Below are 19,445 nucleotides of genomic sequence, written 5' to 3' on the forward strand. Positions count from 1 at the left end.
CACCGACCGCAACCACCTGTCCACCATCGTTCCACTGACCATCGTGAACTCTGCACGGTAATAATAAACAAATTGATTATAAAAATGCGTGCATGCATCAAAGTCATACAAAAATTTGGCATGACCTTCCCTAAAAATAGGACATATATAGATCTAGAGTTTGCCCGGAATTCGCTGAAACGGAAATAAATCGACATTTCGGCAAAACATAGGCAACTCAAAAGCCCAATTTGGCGTCAACTCATGCCACACACACAATTTCCATCATATCTCCCAATTATCATATCACACACACATAAACATATTTCCATTTTGCAAAAGCATGAAATTTTAATCACCTCTATCTCGAGATCGAGCACACGGTGGAGATGATGATGTAGGGAGATCAAAAGTGCACAAAGCTCTTCTTGACAAAGATAGATCTAGTTAGGGGGCAAATAGGTCACTTAACTAAATGCTACATCTACCTAGCTAGCTAATTTGGTAGGAGACAACTTCAACTAGTGGAGGGGGAAGGAAAAAGAGAAAGGAGATGCATTAATGGAGGTGGTGTAGTTAGCTAGGAGTAATGAAGAGAAAGAAAGGTAGGTAGGAGAGGGAGAGTAATGGGGGAGAAGTATTGAGGAAGAAGAAGAGTGAGAGAGGGAGGATGTGGGTGGTAGGGGAAAGGGAAGAGAGGAGATGGGGGAGGGGAGGACGGGTGGGGAAAGGTGGTGGGATGGTCCGGCTTAGCAGTAGCGCGGGTGGTAAAACGCACTGCTGATAAGAAATTAGTAGCAGCGCGCTTCCCACACAACCGCTACTGCTAACTGGGACCAACAGTGTGCCCAATTTGAAAATTAGCAGCAGCGACCTCAGAAAAAGCGCGCTGCTACTAATGCTTTAGCAGTAGCGCCGGTTGCAACAACGCGCTCCTGCTAAATGTAGTTTGATGGACACTGTTGGTCGATATTTGTAGCAGCACGGGTTGCTCCGAGCGCGCTACTGCTAACTCCGTTTCAGTAGCGAGTTTTGCACGCACGCGCTGCTGATAATTAGCAGTAGCGCCTCTTTTTGAGCCGCGCTGCTGCTAAGATTCTGTGTATAAGGTTTTCCCTAGTAGTGAAATGTAGAGCACGGATCCAATCATGGAGCAATATACCTTTTCGTCCACAGCTTTACCATTGGGATCGATGTCAAGCTTGCATTTGGTAGGCATAGGAAACTTGACCGGCTTGACATCATCAAACTTGAATCTTTTGAGCATGTCTTGGGTATATTTGGCTTGTTTGATGAATGCTCCTTCTCTCCTTTGCTTGAATTTGAATCCAAGAAAGAACTTCAACTCTCCCATCAAAGACATATCAAACTTCTCGCTCATTAGTGCGGCAAACTCATCATTGAAAGATTTGTTAAGAGAACCAAAAATGATATAATCAACATATAATTGGCATATGAACAAATAACCTTTGACTCTCTTAGTAAAAAGAGTGTGATAAATTTTCCCAATTTCAAACCCAAGATCTTGCAACAACTCAGTAAGGTGCTCATACCACGCACGTGGGGCTTTTTTAAGGCCATAGAGTGCCTTGTTGAGTTTGTATACATGATTGAGGAGCTTGGGATCCTTGAATCCCGGGGGTTGTTTCAAGAAAATATTCCCTAGAGGAAATAATAAAGTTGTTATTTTATATTTCCTTATTCATGATAAAGGTTTATTATTCATGCTAGAAATGTATTGATCGGAAACTTAAATACATGTGTGGATAGAAAAACAAATGTCGTGTCCCTAGTGAGCCTCTACTGGACTAGCTCGTTGATCAAAGATGGTTAAGGTTTCCTAACCATAGACATGAGTTGCATTTGATAACAGGATCACATCATTAGGAAATGATGTGATGGACAAGACCCATCCGTTAGCTTAGCATACAATCGTTCAGTTTATTGCTACTGCTTTCTTGAATGTCAAATACATGTTCCTTCGACCATGAGATCTGAAGGAAATATGCCCTAGAGGCAATAATAAAGTTATTATTTATTTCCTTATTTCATGATAAATGTTTATTATTCATGCTAGAATTGTATTAACCGGAAACATAATACATGTGTGAATACATAGACAAACAAAGTGTCACTAGTATGCCTCTACTTGACTAGCTCATTAATCAAAGATGGTTAAGTTTCCTAACCATAAACATGAGTTGTCATTTGATTAACGGGATCACATCATTAGGAGAATGATGTGATTGACTTGACCCATTCCGTTAGCTTAGCACTTGATCATTTAGTATGTTGCTATTGCTTTCTTCATGACTTATACATGTTCCTATGACTATGAGATTGTGCAACTCTCGTTTATCGGAGGAACACTTTGTGTGCTACCAAACGTCACAATGTAACTGGGTGATTATAAAGGTGCTCTACAAGTGTCTCCGAAGGTACTTGTTGGGTTGGCGTATTTCGAGATTAGGATTTGTCACTACGATTGTCGGAGAGGTATCTCTGGGCCCACTCGGTAATGCACATCACTATAAGCCTTGCAAGCATTGTAACTAATGAGTTAGTTGCAGGATGATGTATTACGGAACGAGTAAAGAGACTTGCCGGTAACGAGATTGAACTAGGTATTGAGATACCGATGATCGAATCTCGGCAAGTAACATACCGATGACAAAGGGAACAACGTATGTTGTCATGCGGTTTGACCGATAAAGATCTTCGTATAATATGTGGGAGCCAATATGAGCATCCAGGTTCCGCTATTGGTTATTGACCGGAGACGTGTCTTGTTCATGTCTACAAAGTTCTCGAACCCGTAGGGTCCGCACGCTTAAAGTTCGATGACGGTTATATTATGAGTTTATGTGTTTTGATGTATTGAAGGTGTTTGGAGTCCCAGATGAGATCGGGGACATGACGAGGAGTCTCGAAATGGTCAAGACATGAAGATCGATATATTGGACGACTATATTTGGACACTGGAAAGGTTCCGGGTGAGATTGGGACAATACCGGAGCTCTGGGAGGTTATCGGAACCCCCCGGGAGGTATATGGGCCTTAATGGGCTTTAATGGAAAGGAGGGGAAAGGAGCAAGGGAGGGGGCGCCCCCCAAGCCCAATCCGAATTGGGAGGGGCCCCCCCTTCCTTCCTCCCTCCTTCCTCTTCCTTCCCTCTCCCTCTCCAAATAGGAAAGGGAGGAGTCCTACTCCCGGTATGAGTAGGACTCCCCCTCTTGGGCGCGCCTCCTCCCCTTGGCCGGCCCCCTCCTCCACTCCTTTATATATGGGGGAGGGGGCACCCCATAGACACAACAATTGATCATTGATCTCTTAGCCGTGTGCGGTGCCCCCCTCCACCATAGGCCTCCTCGATAATATCGTAGCGGTGCTTAGGCGAAGCCCTGCGTCGGTAGAACATCATCATCGTCACCACGCCGTCATGATGATGGAACTCTCCCTCGAAGCTCGGTTGGATCGGAGTTCGAGGGACGTCATCGAGCTGAACGTGTGCAAGAACTAGGAGGTGTCGTGCTTTCGGTGCTTGATCAGTCAGACCGTGAAGACGTACGACTACATCAACCGTGTTGTGCTAAACGCTTCCGCTTTAGGTCTACGAGGGTACGTGGACACACTCTCCCCTCTCATTGCTATGCATCACCATGATCCTGCGTGTGCGTAGGAATTTTTAATTACTTGTAACAGCCCCAAAATTGGGTTATCAATTTTTGTGCTGTTATTCCTTCCTGGCACTCATTTTCAAAATCTTTCTCCTGAGTTTTGCTGATGACTCTGAGAATTCTTGTCATTTCCAACCTTTCAAAACTTGCCCATGTCTTTTTCAGTGGGCAAGACCTCAGTTGCATCATCCTAAACCCTCTCAAACCCTAATTCCAAATTTTTGGAATTTGAATATGCCCTTTGTGATTACAAAGGAGCCATCATTTCCCTTGATATGTTGATCATCTCATCTGTTCCTAGAGAACCTCCTATCCTTTTTAACCTTGGATATGAAAAAAATATTGCCAAGTCCCATGCAATATTTTTGAATTGTGATTTATTCATTTTCTTGCCTTTCCGAGGAATAAAATCCAAAGGCATAGCTAGCCATCTCCTAAATTCATGTGAATTGGTGGAGTTGATAATTATGCCAAATCCAAGCTCTGGCAATTATATTGGCCATAATTAAATAAGGAAAATTGCCTTTTCCTATTTAATACCAAAATTGCATTTCTGCCATTTTCTGAAGGAACTACTATTTTTATAGCAGGAAAAATTCTCACACTAATTGTGGAGCTAGCCCTTGCTATATAATCACTAGTTCCATCCTTATCTCATGATCATCAGTTCAAAATTGGGCACATGATCCAATGCAAGTTTCTGCCTTCTCTAAAATTTTGCAAAGGAAGTGCTTTATTCCTAATTCCATTTGAGCTGCAAATTGGCAGAGTGATTAATATTGATAAATCACCCATGGATCCCAAAGATGAGCTCAATCCAAGCAACCTAGCTCCCTGTGCAATGTTTCAAAGTTTCTGACCAGATTGTCACTTTGTGAAGGAAGTACCTTCATATAGTTTCCAAATGAGATGAAACCTTGCCATCCTCTCAAGTATCCCGAATAATTAGCCTTCACCCAAATTAAGCTCATTTCATTGAGTTATGTGCGCACAGGAGCAATTCTTGTTTTCTGTCTAAATTTTCAGTTTGTGAAGCAAGTATATTTTATCTTGCTCCATTATGGCTGAAAATAATTCTAGGCCTTCTCCTATACATATAACCCACCTACCAAAGATTTTGGCTAATTTTATTTAGCCAATATTTTCCTACAATTTTCCCAAGTTCCTGGTCAAAAGTAATGCTTGTGAAGAAAGTACCAATTTGGTAAGTCCATTTGGTGTGATCTTTTTACAGCATCTACCTATGACCAAATCATGAGGATTTGCCAAGTTATAGCTCAATCCAACACTCCTAGTGAGTGCTTCTTACTCTTTTGTTTTTTGGACCAGATTTGGCATTTGCACTGCAGCTATGCTAAATAATTATCCTAATGACCTCAAAACCCCCAGGACCGTAGTACTTGCTACCCTACGACTCCTAGACATAAATTATACCATTTACCCTCTCTGGTTTTATCTCTAGAGTGTGGCCAAGTTTGCAACAGCAAACTTGTGGAGCTTGGTTTACTCCACTCCATTTGTCTCTACATGTCTATTTACCTCACTAACACTCCATCATCGAAGGACTACGCAGTAGACATGGTTTGACCTCAGTAAAAAACCCAGAGTGCGCTATGCCAGTGGTGACCATGAGTGCAGCCAGCCAAAACGGTGGTCTAGCCACTATTCTCGTCGGTAGCGCTGCTCCGACCGTGCCTGACCTCGCCATTAATGTCTAGCAGATCCCCCTTGTCGTCGTTGTTCGCCTCGACCATGCTCCCCCTCCGTTTGCTTCTCCCGCGAGCCGTGCCAAAGGTTGTCAGTGAGCGCCCGTGTGCACCGTCGCCTTCCTCGCTTCTATCTTCTTGCCCCTCTTGTCCGCGAGCGCTGCTCGTCTCCGTGAGCCTCTGGCGCTCGTCCGCGCCCTCCTCGTCGCCTTCCCGCAGCTACCCATGAGCCTTGGCCACGACTGCCGACGACTGCGCCGTCGCCGGCACGCGGACACGTCGTCCACCGTGTGCCACTTCCTTCCCTCCTCTCCCGAGGCCCCCGCGGCTATGTATAGAGCTCTCGAGCCCCCTCGCAGTCCCCAAGCCTCCCTAGCCTCTTCCCCTGAGCGCCCGGAGCTTCTCCATCTCCTCCACATCGCCATGGCCGCCGCCTTGGACCTCTCTGGTTCCGGTGACCAGAGCCCCCCTTGCTGTTCTTCCTCCACCAGCACCTTCCCCAAGCTCCGACGAGTCTCCCCGTGGCCTCAGCCTCTCTGTTCCCCCACCATAGCCCCCACCTCGCCGGAGCCGAAGCTCCTCTCCGTCGTGGGCCATGCAGCTCCCTCCCTGGTGAACCTCGACGGAAGCTAGCACCACCCCGAGATGCCCCTCGTCGTCCCGAGCAATTCGGTAGGTTTCCCACCCGCTGCCGTGGCCGAAAGCGCCGGCGAGCACCGTCGGGACGGGCGTCGTCCCTCAGTCAGGCGCGCGTCGGGAGAAGAAGGAGCCGGCCACGAGTGTTGACCTAGCCAGGCTGGCCAGGCGGGCCCCGCGGCCCCACTCGTCAGCGACCCAGGAGCCCGGCCCCGCCTCTGCCCTTTGACCCAGTCGTCGCCACGTCATTCAAGTGGAAGCGCCCCCGCTGAAGCCGTTTTCCCTGATCAAAGACGTAATCTCTAAAATACGCCTTCAGTTTTTCCTCCAGGGGCTTGTTTGCTGAAAAAATTTCACCAATAGGTCCCTGAACTTCAATCCCTCGTATCTCGACAATCGTAACTCCGACTGAGGTAAATCCAGCGCCCACGTCTTCGTCTCGTTGAGCCTGTTCTGTTCCCGCCATTTTCACTATGGTTTGACATATTGAAAATGACCAATTTGCCCTTGTCCGTAAACAGCCCCCTCTGAGAGAGAACTGTTTCAGGCAAATTTTTCCGCGGTCATTTCCCACTTTTTCCCGGAGTATTTATCGACCCCCACGCAAGCCAACCTCTTATCATGAGCCTCGAACTTGCATGCTGACTTTGCTTGCACCTTGTGTGTGTGTAGTTGCAGTTATTTCTTCTCGTTTTCATCTAAAGTTATTCCGTTATGCCTGTCATGCATGCTTGTGTTTACATGCTACTTCTTGCCATGATAATTAGAATGTTGCTATTGATGATGCCATGTCACTACTCTAATTTATTTTCATGTTGTTGTTATAAAATGCTATGATGACGGTAATGCACCGTGGATATGTTAGTACTTGGTATTGTCATGTTCTTTATGCTGTAAGTGTTCACTTGAGAAGCTCAATGTTTTGTTAAAGCATTTGTATGATGTGTGCTTATGGTTGCATTCATGTTAAAATGCTGGTATGATGATTGATGATGGAGAAGGAATTAAAATGAATTAATAATGACAAACCTCCTCCGTCATCGATGGGATCGAGTCATAGTGCCGCCAAATCGAACTTTTTCCAGTGCAACCACATTTGCCGGTATGGGACGGCCTTAATGCGGTCTATTGTTGTGCCTCTGGTCGGTGCCTCCAACTAGGGAAGGTTATGGGCGCGCGCTACCCTGATCAGGTAGGCGGACATAAGCCTTGTGAGCCCGTTGTTAAGTTGAGTTTTGGTACCGGGTCCCAGTGTGGATTGTGGCCACGATGGTGGTCGAGGTGTCTGGAGGTAGACACGGGGCCACCCAGGACTAGCCCAGTGGGGAGTGAGTCGGAGTGGCCGGGAGAGTGTCATGACAGTAGATCGGTTTCGTCGGAATGCCGTTGGTCCACCTGAATGGAGTGCGAGGCCATGGGTTCTGTGGTGTGGGTACAGTGCGCTACCTCTACAGAGTGTATTTAAACTATCGATAGCCGCGTCCTCGGTCATGGGCATAAGTTCGTAGTAGGGTACACTATCGGGTCTTGGTCGAAATGGAGGATAAACCTGAAATAATTAAGCTGATTAATGTGGTTCTGATCGCCGTAAGGATCACGGGCCAGTTGTTGGTCGGGTTGTGATCGCCGTAAGGATCGCGGGCCAGTTGTTGGTCGGGTTGTGATTGCCGTAAGGATCAAGGGCCAGTTGTTGGTCGGGTTGTGATCGCTGTAAGGATCACAGGACAGTTGTTGGTCGGGTTGTGATCGCCACAAGAATGATGAGTTTGTCTCTGTTTGTGATCAGGAAATGAGGTGATCACCATTGGTAAGAGAGTCCGAGGGACTCGGTGCACAAGTTTGGTGGTATTGATGAGTAATATGTTTGCATTTAAAGAACCATGGTTCTCGCTTTATTGTATGCAATGCAATCGCCCTGTAATTGCTTTACTTTATCACTAAGTGGTAGCGATAGTCGTAGAAGCAATAGATGGCGAGACAACAACGATGCTACGATGGAGATCAAGGTGTCACACCGGTGACGATGGTGATCATGACAGTGCTTCGGAGATGGAGATCACAAGCACAAGATGATGATGGCCATATCATATCACTTATATTGATTGCATGTGATGTTTATCTTTTATGCATCTTATCTTGCTTTGATTGACGGTAGAATTATAAGATGATCTCTCACTAAATTTCAAGATAAAAGTGTTCTCCCTGAGTATGCACCGTTGCCAAAGTTTGTCGTTCCTAGACACCACGTGATGATCGGGTGTGATAAGCTCTACGTCCATCTACAACGGGTTAAACTTGACGAGCCTAGCATATGCAGATATGGCCTCGAAACACTGAGACTGAAAGGTCGAGCGTGAATCATATAGTAGATATGATCAACATAGTGATGTTCACCATTGAAAACTACTCCATTTCACGTGATGATCGGTTATGGTTTAGTTGATTTGGATCACGTGATCACTTAGATGATTAGAGAGATGTCTATCTAAGTGGGAGTTCTTAAGTAATATGATTAATTGAACTTAAATTTATCATGAACTTAGTCCTGGTAGTATTTTGCAAATTATGTTGTAGATCAATAGTTCGCGTTGTTGCTTTTCATATGTTTATTTTTGATATGTTCCTAGAGAAAACTGTGTTGAAAGATGTTAGTAGCAATGATGCGGATTGGAACCGTGATCTAAGGATTGTCCTCATTGCTGCACAGAAGAATTATGTCCTTGATGCACCGCTAGGTGACGGACCTATTGCAGGAGCAGATGCAGACGTTATGAACGTTTGGCTAGCTCAAAATGATGACTGCTTGATAGTTTAGTGCACCATGCTTAACGGCTTAGAATCGGGACTTCAAAGACGTTTTGAACGTCATGGGCCATATGAGATGTTCCAGGAGTTGAAGTTAATATTTCAAGCAAATACCCGAGTTGAGAGATATGAAGTCTCCAACAAGTTCTATAGCTAAAAGATGGAAGAGAATTGCTCAACTAGTGAGCATGTGCTCAGATTGTCTTGGTACTACAAATACTTGAATCAAGTGGGAGTTAATCTTCCAGATAAGATAGTGATTGATAGAGTTCTCTAGTGTAGCGACCAGACCTCAAATAGTCTGATCTCTGTGCTCAGTGTCATCCCTGGATCAATAATGCTGACACCACACAGTACTTGGAGGATTTATAACAGAGTAGCAATCACACACTTATTACATCGAATGTCTCAAGAGAGAACTTATTGAAATAAATATGGCTTAAGGCCATCTAAAATACGATAACAGCGGAAGACTTGGAAGAATAAGCGAGTCCATCAACTCCAACGGCATCACTGAGTATAGAACCACGACCTAAAAGCACCTTACTCGTTGTCTGAAAAGTCTGGAACATGAAACGTTGCAGCCCAAAAACGGGTCAGCACATGGAATATGCTGGCAATGTAACACATAGAGGAAAATATGATGGTATAAGCTATACTACATGCATATTTGGCTGGTGGAAAAGCTCTATGGTTACAGTTTTGTGTAAAGTCAATTTTTCCCTACTGCAAAGGAATAAATTTAGTTAACTATCATGGTGGTTGTTAAATATTGAGAATGGTTGACAGCATTCTCAATCCCAATTAAAAATACTCATTAACATCCCAACAATATTAATTAGAAGTAACATGATGAGATTCACATGATATCCAAGTACTAGATACTCAAGATGTCCATAACCGGGGACACGGCTAACCATGATTAGTTTATACACTCTGCAGAGGTTTGCGCACTTTTCCCCACACGACTCGATCTCCTCCGTTTGGTTTCTCGCACTACATGGTGTTTGAGAAACGGATGACCGAGACATAGTCTTTCAGAAGCGCTTGCACCTTACATAGAGGGTAGACTGTACCAACCTACATCCCCTACATATGCTAGTCTACCCTATAAGAGTTCGCACGACTTAGTCAACTATGCTAGAGCCCATAATAGCATGTGGCTACACACGGAAGTTTCTAGCATGAATAATCTTATGATCCCTTTGAGCCTGGGTGGAGGTCCGAAGAAAAACAGGCAAGTCCTGGAAACCAGGTGCCTCAATCTACCCAGATGTGTGTTTAAGTTGCCACCTTAAATAAACCATTAAATTAACAAACTCACATCTGTCATGGATACACTCACCCAATCCACGTCTACTAGCATAGCATGGCATAATAAGCAAACATAGAAGTAACTCCCAAAGGTTTGATAATAAAACAGGTAATAGGTACTACCTCATCTACTTCCCATAACCCACAATTTAATTAGATCCTAGTCATGCAATGTTTGAGGATTGATCTAATGCATAAAACTGGGTAGTAGAAAAGGTATGATCAAAGTGTTACTTGCCTTGCTGATGATCCGCGAAACCTAGAGACTCGAAGTAACAGGCGGCGCACTCCGGGTATTCTATCACAGACAAACAAACAAGCATACAATAAGTACTCATCTAATGCACAGGTAAAACTCGAATAAGAGATCTAACCAGAATGTTCAACTTAAGAACTACGGTTTGCACAAAGAATCAAATCAAACAAAGCAACGAAAGTCAAACGGTGAAAGAAAACAGCTTCGTTTTACTAATCTGGATCTTAGTCAATTTTTACAGAAGCAAAAAACTTGTTTGAGTTGATTATTCGGAAAGAGGGTTTCGAGACGAAACTCCACGCGCTTGAATCGCCTGATTCCGATAAACGAGCGAAAAGTTAAACTAAAACGAAAATCGGATCAGGAATAGCGATCAGAAAAGTCGCGGATTAAATCCGAGAAAAAGAAAAATGACGAACGGGTTAACGAACGAAGGTTCATTAACTAAACTTATCTGACGAACACGTTTGTTAAAACGAACGAACGAGCGAACGCTCGCTAATCAACCGAACCAAAAAAAACCGATCAAATAAAATAAACCAAAAAAAAAACCCGAAGAAAACCGTTCGGTTTTTGAGAAAAACCGGCGGCACGGAAAACGAGGCGGCGGTGAACCTAGGCGGCGGGGTCAGCGGCGGCGGCGGATCAGGCGGCGGCGGATTAGGGTTAGGGTTTCGGGCGGGGCGTGGGCCGGCGGCAACGGCGGCTGGGCTGGCGGGCGCGGGCGGCTGACGGGCCTGGGGCGCTGGGGGTGGCGGCTTATATAGCGCGCCCCCGAGCGGAGTCCCGCTCGGGCACGGCCCAAAGGCGATTCTCGTTTTTTTAAAATAATTCCGCGCAGAAGAAAAAATAAAAAGAAATACTAAACGGTCTCCAAAAATCCCGAAATAAATTTTCCCCGGCTTCTAAAATCAAGCCGGACAAGATGAACATTTATTTGGGGCCTAAATGCAATTTTGAAAAACGCGCATTTTTTCCTAAATTCAAATAAAAGGCGAAAAATTCCAAAATAAATCTTATTTGATTTTTTATTAAATCTTCATTATTTCTTTATTTTGGGAAAGTCATTTTATTCCCTCTCTGAAATTTTGGTAGTAGAAATAATTGAAGATAAAATAAATAAAATCACATGATCCTATTTTTCAAAATTCGAGAAAACTCAAATATGAAAATAACGAAATCCCCAACTCTCTCCGTGGGTCCTTGAGTTGCGTAGAATTTCTAGGATCAAGCCAAGAATGCAACAAAATATGATATGCAATGATGATCTATGTATAACATTCCAAATTGAAATTTTGGGATGTTACAAAGCTACCCCCCTTAAGATGAATCTCGCCCTCGAGATTCGGGTTGGCTAGCAAATAGGTGAGGGTGGGCCTTGAGCAGATCTTCCTCTCACTCCCAGGTGGCTTCTTCCTCGGTGTGGTGGCTCCACTGAACTTTGCAAAACTTGATAACCTTACTGCGGGTAACTCGGCTGGCATATTCCAGAATCTTAACTGGTTTCTCTTCATAGGTCAAATCATCTTTCAACTGAATCACTTCCAGTGGCACAGTATCTCTCAGTGGTATATCAGCCATCTCTGCGTGACACTTCTTCAACTGTGAAACATGGAACACATCGTGAACTCCTGACAATCCCTCAGGTAATTCCAACTTGTATGCTACTTCTCCCATGCGTTCCAAAACTTTGTATGGCCCCACAAAACGTGGCGCTAACTTTCCTTTAACTCCAAAACGCTTAACTCCTCGAAGCGGAGATACTCGAAGATAAACTCTGTCTCCGACTTCATGTTCTATCCCCTTGCATTTTGAATCCGCATAGCTTTCCTGCCTTGACTAGGATACCTTGAGCCTATCGCGAATTAACTTTACTTTCTGTTCAGACTCCTTAATCGAATCCGGTCCAAACAACTCGCGATCTCCTACTTAATCCCACAACAACGGGGTTCTGCACCTCCTTCCATACAAGGCTTCGAAAGGGGCCATTTTCAAACTGGATTGATAACTGTTGTTGTAAGAAAACTCCGCATATGGCAAGTTGTCATCCCAACTTGATCCATAGTCCAAAACACAAGCTCTAAGCATATCGTCCAAAATCTGATTGACTCTCTCGGTCTGTCCATCTGTCTGTGGATGGAAAGCTATGCTAAACTCTAGCCTGGTTCCAATGTTTCGTGCAACTGCTTCCAGAACTTTGAGGTGAATTGGGTTCCTCTATCTGATACGATACTCCTCGGAACTCCATGCAAACATACAATCCTTGTCATGTATATCTTAGCCAATTTGGCACTACTGTAGGTAGTCTTTACTGGAATGAAATGAGCTACCTTCGTCAAATGATCGACTACAACCCAAATCGAGTCATAGCCTGAACGAGTCCTGGGCAATCCCGTGATCAAATCCATGCCTAGTTTGTCCCACTTCCATTCGGGTATAGGCAATGGCTATAACAATCCTGCTGGCTTCTGATGTTCTGCTTTCACCCTCTGACATACATCACAAACTGCTACATACTCTGCAATATCCTTCTTCATTCCGGTCCACCAGAAAGTTTCCTTCAAATCCAAATACATCTTGGTATTTCCGGGGTGAATCGAATGTGGTGAATCATGTGCCTCTTGCAGAATCAACTTCCTGATCTCCGGGTCATTGGGCACATAAACACGGTCCTCAAACCATAAGGTATCATGCTCATCCTCACGAAATCCTTTAGCCTTTCCCTTGCTCATCCTTTCCTTAATGGAAGCAACTTCCTTAGCTGTCTTTTGAGCTTCTCTCATTTTATCCATCAAAGTAGACTGAATCTCCAATGCTGCTACGAAGCCTCTCGGAACTATTTCCAAACATAGCTCCCGGAATTCCTCCGCTAATTCTTGTGGTAAACCTCCGATCATTAGGGTGTTGACATGGCTCTTGCGGCTCAACGCGTCTGCTACAATGTTAGCCTTCCCGGGGTGATAATGCAATCTCATATCATAATCTTTAATAAGCTCCAACCATCTCCTCTGTCTGAGATTTAACTCCTTCTGCGTGAAGATGTACTTCAAACTCTTGTGATCCGTGTACACCTCACAATGATTTCCAACGAGGAAGTGTCTCCAAGTTTTCAGTGCATGCACTACAGCTGCTAACCCCAAATCATGAGTAGCATAATTCATCTCATGAGGCTTAAGCTATCGTGAAGCATAGGAAACAACTCTTCCCTCCTGCATAAGCACTGCTCCAAGTCCTCGACGTGAAGCATCGCAATACACTTCATAATCCTTGTCTGATCTGGCAGAATTAATACTGGTGAGGTAACCAAACGTTTCTTCAGCTCTTGGAAACTAGCCTCACACTCCTTAGTCCAAATGAACTTGGTATCCTTTTTCAACAATTCTGTCATAGGCTTCGCAATCTTCGAGAAATTTTCAATGAATCTCCGGTAGTATCCTGCGAGCCCAACGAAACTCCTGATCTCTCCAACTGTTGTTGGTGCTTCCCAGTTTGTCACAGTGGCAACTTTAGTGGGGTCTACTGCTATACCTTCTCCGGATATAACATGTCCGAGAAATCCAACTTCCTTCAGCCAAAACTCACACTTGCTGAACTTGGCGTACAACTGATGTTCTCTGAGCTTCTCGAGTACCAAACGCAAGTGCTCCTTATGTTCCTCTTCATTCTTCGAGTAAACCAAAATATCATCAATGAACACCATGACGAACTTATCCAGAAACTCCATAAACACCTTGTTCATCATGTTCATAAAATAGGATGGGGCGTTAGTCAGACCAAATGACATAACGGTGTACTCATACAGCTCGTACCTGGTGGTAAAAGCTGTCTTCGGTATATCTTGCTCCCGAATCTTCAACTGATGGTACCCTGATCGCAAATCGATCTTGGAAAACACCTTGGCTCCTTGCAACCGATCAAACAGATCATTGATCATTGGTAGTGGGTACTTGTTCTTGATTGTTACTTCATTCAATCCGCGATAATCCACAACCATCCTTAACGATCCATCCTTCTTCTCCACTAGGAGTACTGGCGATCCCCAAGGCGAAGAACTTGGGCGAATAAAACCTTTGTCCAACAACTCCTTAATCTGCTTCTTAATTTCCTCCAAATCTTGGGCTGGCATCCTGTACGGTCTCTTGGATATCGGCCCAGTGCCTGGCAGTAGTTCAATTAGGAACTCAATGTCTTTATCCGGTGGCATGCCTGGCAACTCTTCTAGAAATACATCGGGGAAATCCCTTACCACTGGCACTTCCTCCTGCACAACTCCTGATAAGGAATTTACATGTGCTCTTCTCGGCTCATGCCGTGATACATACTTGATTCTTCTTCCTTCAGGGGTGGTAAGCAAAATCGACTTACTGGCGCAATCTATATTCCATACATACTTCGATAACCAATCCATGCCTAATATCACATCCAAACCTTGCAATTCCAGAACTATTAGGTCCGAGGGAAATACATGGTGTCCAATCCTTAATGGCAGTCGATCACACCATATACTAGCCATATACTCTGCTCCGGTGAGGTTACTAGCATGGGTGACCTAAGGGCTTGGGTTGGTAGTTTATATTTATCCACAAATCCCCTTGATATGTATGAATGCGAAGCACCAGTATCAAAAAGAACAACTGCAGTAAATGTCTTAACCAAAAACTTACCTATTACTGCGTCTGGCTGAGCTTCAACCTCCTCCATGGTAACGTGGTTCACTTGCCCCATGTTGAAAGGGTTCGGCTTCTTTCCTGAGCTTCCATTGCCATTACCATTTTGGGCTTCTGGACATTCATTTGCATAATGCCCAGTCTTACGGCACTTATAACAAGTGATATGGCTCAGGTCTACCTTGGATGGTGTTGACGGGTTGGTGCGGCTTTGTCCATTGCTTCCTCCATTCCCGTTTCCATTCTTGGTGCCATTATGATTGTGCGAGCTACCTCCTCTGTGAGTATGCTGAAATTGCCCTCCTGACTTTGGGGTAAAGCGTGGTTTCTGCTGAGCTCCAGAATTGTACTTCCCCGGTCCATACTTCCTCTTATGATTGTCAATATGCTGCTGCTTTCCCTCAATCATAAGAGCACGATCTACTAACTCCTGGTAGTTATTGAAAGTGGCTACCATCAACTGCATGCTCAGCTCATCATTCAGTCCTTCTAGAAACTTCTCCTGCTTAGCTGCATCCGTAGCAACGTCATCTGGGGCATAACGTGCTAGTTTACTGAAATCATCCACATACTGGCCAACTATCCGTCCTCCTTGGCGTAAGTTGCGAAACTCACGCTTCTTCATGGCCATAGCTCCTGCTGAAACATGGGCAGTATGGAAAGCTTGCTGAAACTAATTCCATGTGACAGTGTCTAAAGGGTAAGTGGCTGTAAAATTCTCCCACCATGCTGCTGCGGGTCCGTCAAGCTGATGTGCGGCAAACTTCACCTTTTTCCATCTGTACATCCTGCAGTGGTCAACTCCCTCCCTATCTTACGGAGCCAATCATCTGCTACTATCAGCTCGGTGCTACTGGAAAACACCGGCGGATTCAGCCTTAAGAAACGAGCCAAATGGTCAAAAGGTGGTGATGGTGGTGGGTTGTTGTTGTTGTTGCTTTGGTTCTGTACCAATGTTTGAATCAAGGCATTCTGCTGCTGAATCAACTGAGTGATCTCTGGCGGGAAAACAAACTCGGGGTCGCGTCTCGGAGGCATCTAAGGGTTTAAAGAGGAGAGGAGAGTTAAGAATAGAATGAGGTCTAGTGAGATAACACTACCCATATGCACATGAGACAAAAACACACAATATCACTCCAATCAATTGAAGCAAGGGCATACAACAGTCTAACTATCGTTACAAAAGTGCTTGGACTAAAACTAATTAAATGGTGGAAAATTCTACTACTGTTATGGTGGTCAACTAGAAAAACTGCTCTGATGAAGATTCCATGATATCTGCTCCAGCTTCATCAACATAGTCATCATCGCTGTCGTCGGGATCTGAGTCGGTGTCGTCGATGATGATATAATTATCTGGACAAGTAGGTTCATCCTCTTATCCTCTGGGTGTTGATCCTCCCATGAATACTCCAATCTTCTCCTTAAGGTCGCCATTCTGTCTTACTAGAGCGACGATTTCTTCCATATAATCTTTACGTGTAGCCTTGAGTTCTTCTTCTATCTCCTTGATCTTGGTCATAGCCTTCTGCAGATCCTCCATATCTGCACACATCTGATTCTCCTGGCCTCGGATGTGTTGGTTTAACTCCTGAATATAAGCTGCGATTGATCTGTCCTTCCTGGTGGTGATCATCTCCCAATGCTCATCTCGGCGCCCACAAATCTGGTAGATAGTATTCTTGAGATCGTTGTGGTAAACTTCTCCAATTCGTCCCATGGCACTGTGAGCTGCCATGCTCTTTCCTAGGCTCCATGTTGGTGCATCAAAGGTAAACTCTATTAGCTCCGTGACTGGTGCAAATGTCCTTCCTGGAATGTAGACTTGAATCCTCCAGCGCTCCTCTTCAGGTAAAGTGGCGTTGAAGGTCCCGGTGAAGCTTGGTACTCCTATGTTCAGGTTTCTAGTGGCTTCCTTCAAGTGATATCCAAAAGGTGAGTTTTCGTCTGGTTGTGTGAACTTGATCCTTGCATCCGCCATCCTAAAGAATAGAAAAGATGAGGAGTCAGAAATGAGAAGAAAGAGTAGTGATCTAGGGCTTTAGCTTAGTGGTCGTGTCCCGCAGTCAGCGTGTGCTCTGATACCATCTTTGTAGCGACCATACCTCAAACAGTCTGATCTCTATGCTCAGTGTCATCCCTGGATCAGTAATGCTGACACCACACAGTACTTGGAGGATTTATAACAGAGTAGCAATCACACACTTATTACATCGAATGTCTCAAGAGAGAACTTATTGAAATAAATATGGCTTAAGGCCATCTAAAATACGATAACAGCGGAAGACTTGGAAGAATAAGTGAGTCCATCAACTCCAACGGCATCACTGAGTATAGAACCACGACCTAAAAGCACCTTACTCGTCGTCTGAAAAGTCTGCAACATGAAACGTTGCAGCCCGAAAACGGGTCAGCACATGGAATATGCTGGCAATGTAACACATAGAGGAAAATATGATGGAATAAGCTATACTACATGCATATTTGGCTGGTGGAAAAGCTCTATGGTTACAGTTTTGCGTAAAGCCAATTTTTCCCTACTGCAAAGGAATAAATTTAGTTAACTATCATGGTGGTTGTTAAACATTGAGAATGGTTGACAACATTCTCAATCCCAATTAAAAATACTCATTAACATCCCAACAATATTAATTAGAAGTAACATGATGAGATTCACATGATATCCAAGTACTAGATACTCAAGATGTCCATAACCGGGGACACGGCTAACCATGATTAGTTTATACACTCTGCAGAGGTTTGCGCACTTTTCCCCACACGACTCGATCTCCTCCGTTTGGTTTCTCGCACTACATGGTGTTTGAGAAACGGATGACCGAGACATAGTCTTTCAGAAGCGCTTGCACCTTACGTAGAGGGTAGACCGTACCAACCTACATCCCCTACATCTGCTAGTCTACCCTGTAAGAGTTTGCACGACTTAGTCAACTATGCTAGAGCCCATAATAGCATGTGGCTGCACACGAAAGTTTCTAGCATGAATAATCTTATGATCCCTTTGAGCCTGGGTGGTGGTCCGAAGAAAAACAGGCAAGTCCTGGAAACCAGGTGCCTCAATCCACCCAGATGTGTGTTTAAGTTGCCACCTTAAATAAACCATTAAATTAACAAACTCACATCTGTCATGGATACACTCACCCAATCCACGTCTACTAGCATAGCATGGCATAATAAGCAAACGTAGAAGTAACTCCCAAAGGTTTGATAATAAAACAGGTATAGGTACTACCTCATCTACTTCCCATAACCCACAATTTAATTATATCCTAATCATGCAATGTTTGAGGATTGATCTAATGCATAAAACTGGGTAGTAGAAAAGGTATGATCAAAGTGTTACTTGCCTTGCTGATGATCCGCGAAACCTAGAGACTCGAAGTAGCAGGCGGCGCACTCCGGGTATTCTATCGTAGATAAACAAACAAGCATACAATAAGTACTCATCTAATGCACAGGTAAAACTCGAATAAGAGATCTAAACAGAATGTTCAACTTAAGAACTCCGGTTTGCACAAAGAATCAAATCAAACAAAGCAACGAAAGTCAAATGGCGAAAGAAAACAGCTTCGTTTTACTAATCTGGATCTAAGTCAATTTTTACAGAAGCAAAAACTTGTTTAAGTTGATTATTCGGAAAGAGGGTTTCGATACGAAACTCCAGGCGCTTGAATCGCCTGATTCCGATAAACGAGCGAAAAGTCAAACTAAAACGAAAATCGGATCAGGAATCGCGATCAGAAAAATCGCGGATTAAATCTGAGAAAAAGAAAAACGATGAACGGGTTAACGAATGAACGTTCGTTAACTAAACTAATCTGACGAACATGTTCGTTAAAACGAGCGAACGAGCGAACGCTCGCTAATTAACCGAACCGAAAAAAACCGATCAAATAAAATAAACCGAAAAAAAAACCCGAAGAAAACCGTTCAGTTTTTGAGAAAAACCGGCGGCACAGAAAACAAGGCAGCGGCGAACCTCGGAGGCGCGGTCGGCGGCGGCGGCGGATCTGGCGGCGGCGACGGATCTGGCGGCGGCGACGGATCTGGCGGCGGCGGATTAGGGTTAGGGTTTCGGGCGGGGCGTGGGCCGGCGGCGGCGGCTGGGATGGCGGACGCAGGCGGCTGACGGGCCTGGGGCACCGAGGGTGGCGGCTTATATAGCGCGCCCCCGAGCGGAGTCCCGCTCGGGCACGGCCCAAAGGCGGTTCGCGTTTTTTTTTAATAATTCCGCGCAGAAGAAAAAATAAAAAGAAATACTAAACGGTCTCCAAAAATCCCAAAATAAATTTTCCCCGGCTTCTAAAATCAAGCCGGACAAGATGAACATTTATTTGGGGCCTAAATGCAATTTTGAAAAACGCGCATTTTTTCCTAAATTCAAACA

Source organism: Triticum dicoccoides, chromosome 6B, assembly GCF_002162155.2.
Source record: "Triticum dicoccoides isolate Atlit2015 ecotype Zavitan chromosome 6B, WEW_v2.0, whole genome shotgun sequence".
NCBI lineage: Eukaryota > Viridiplantae > Streptophyta > Magnoliopsida > Poales > Poaceae > Triticum > Triticum dicoccoides.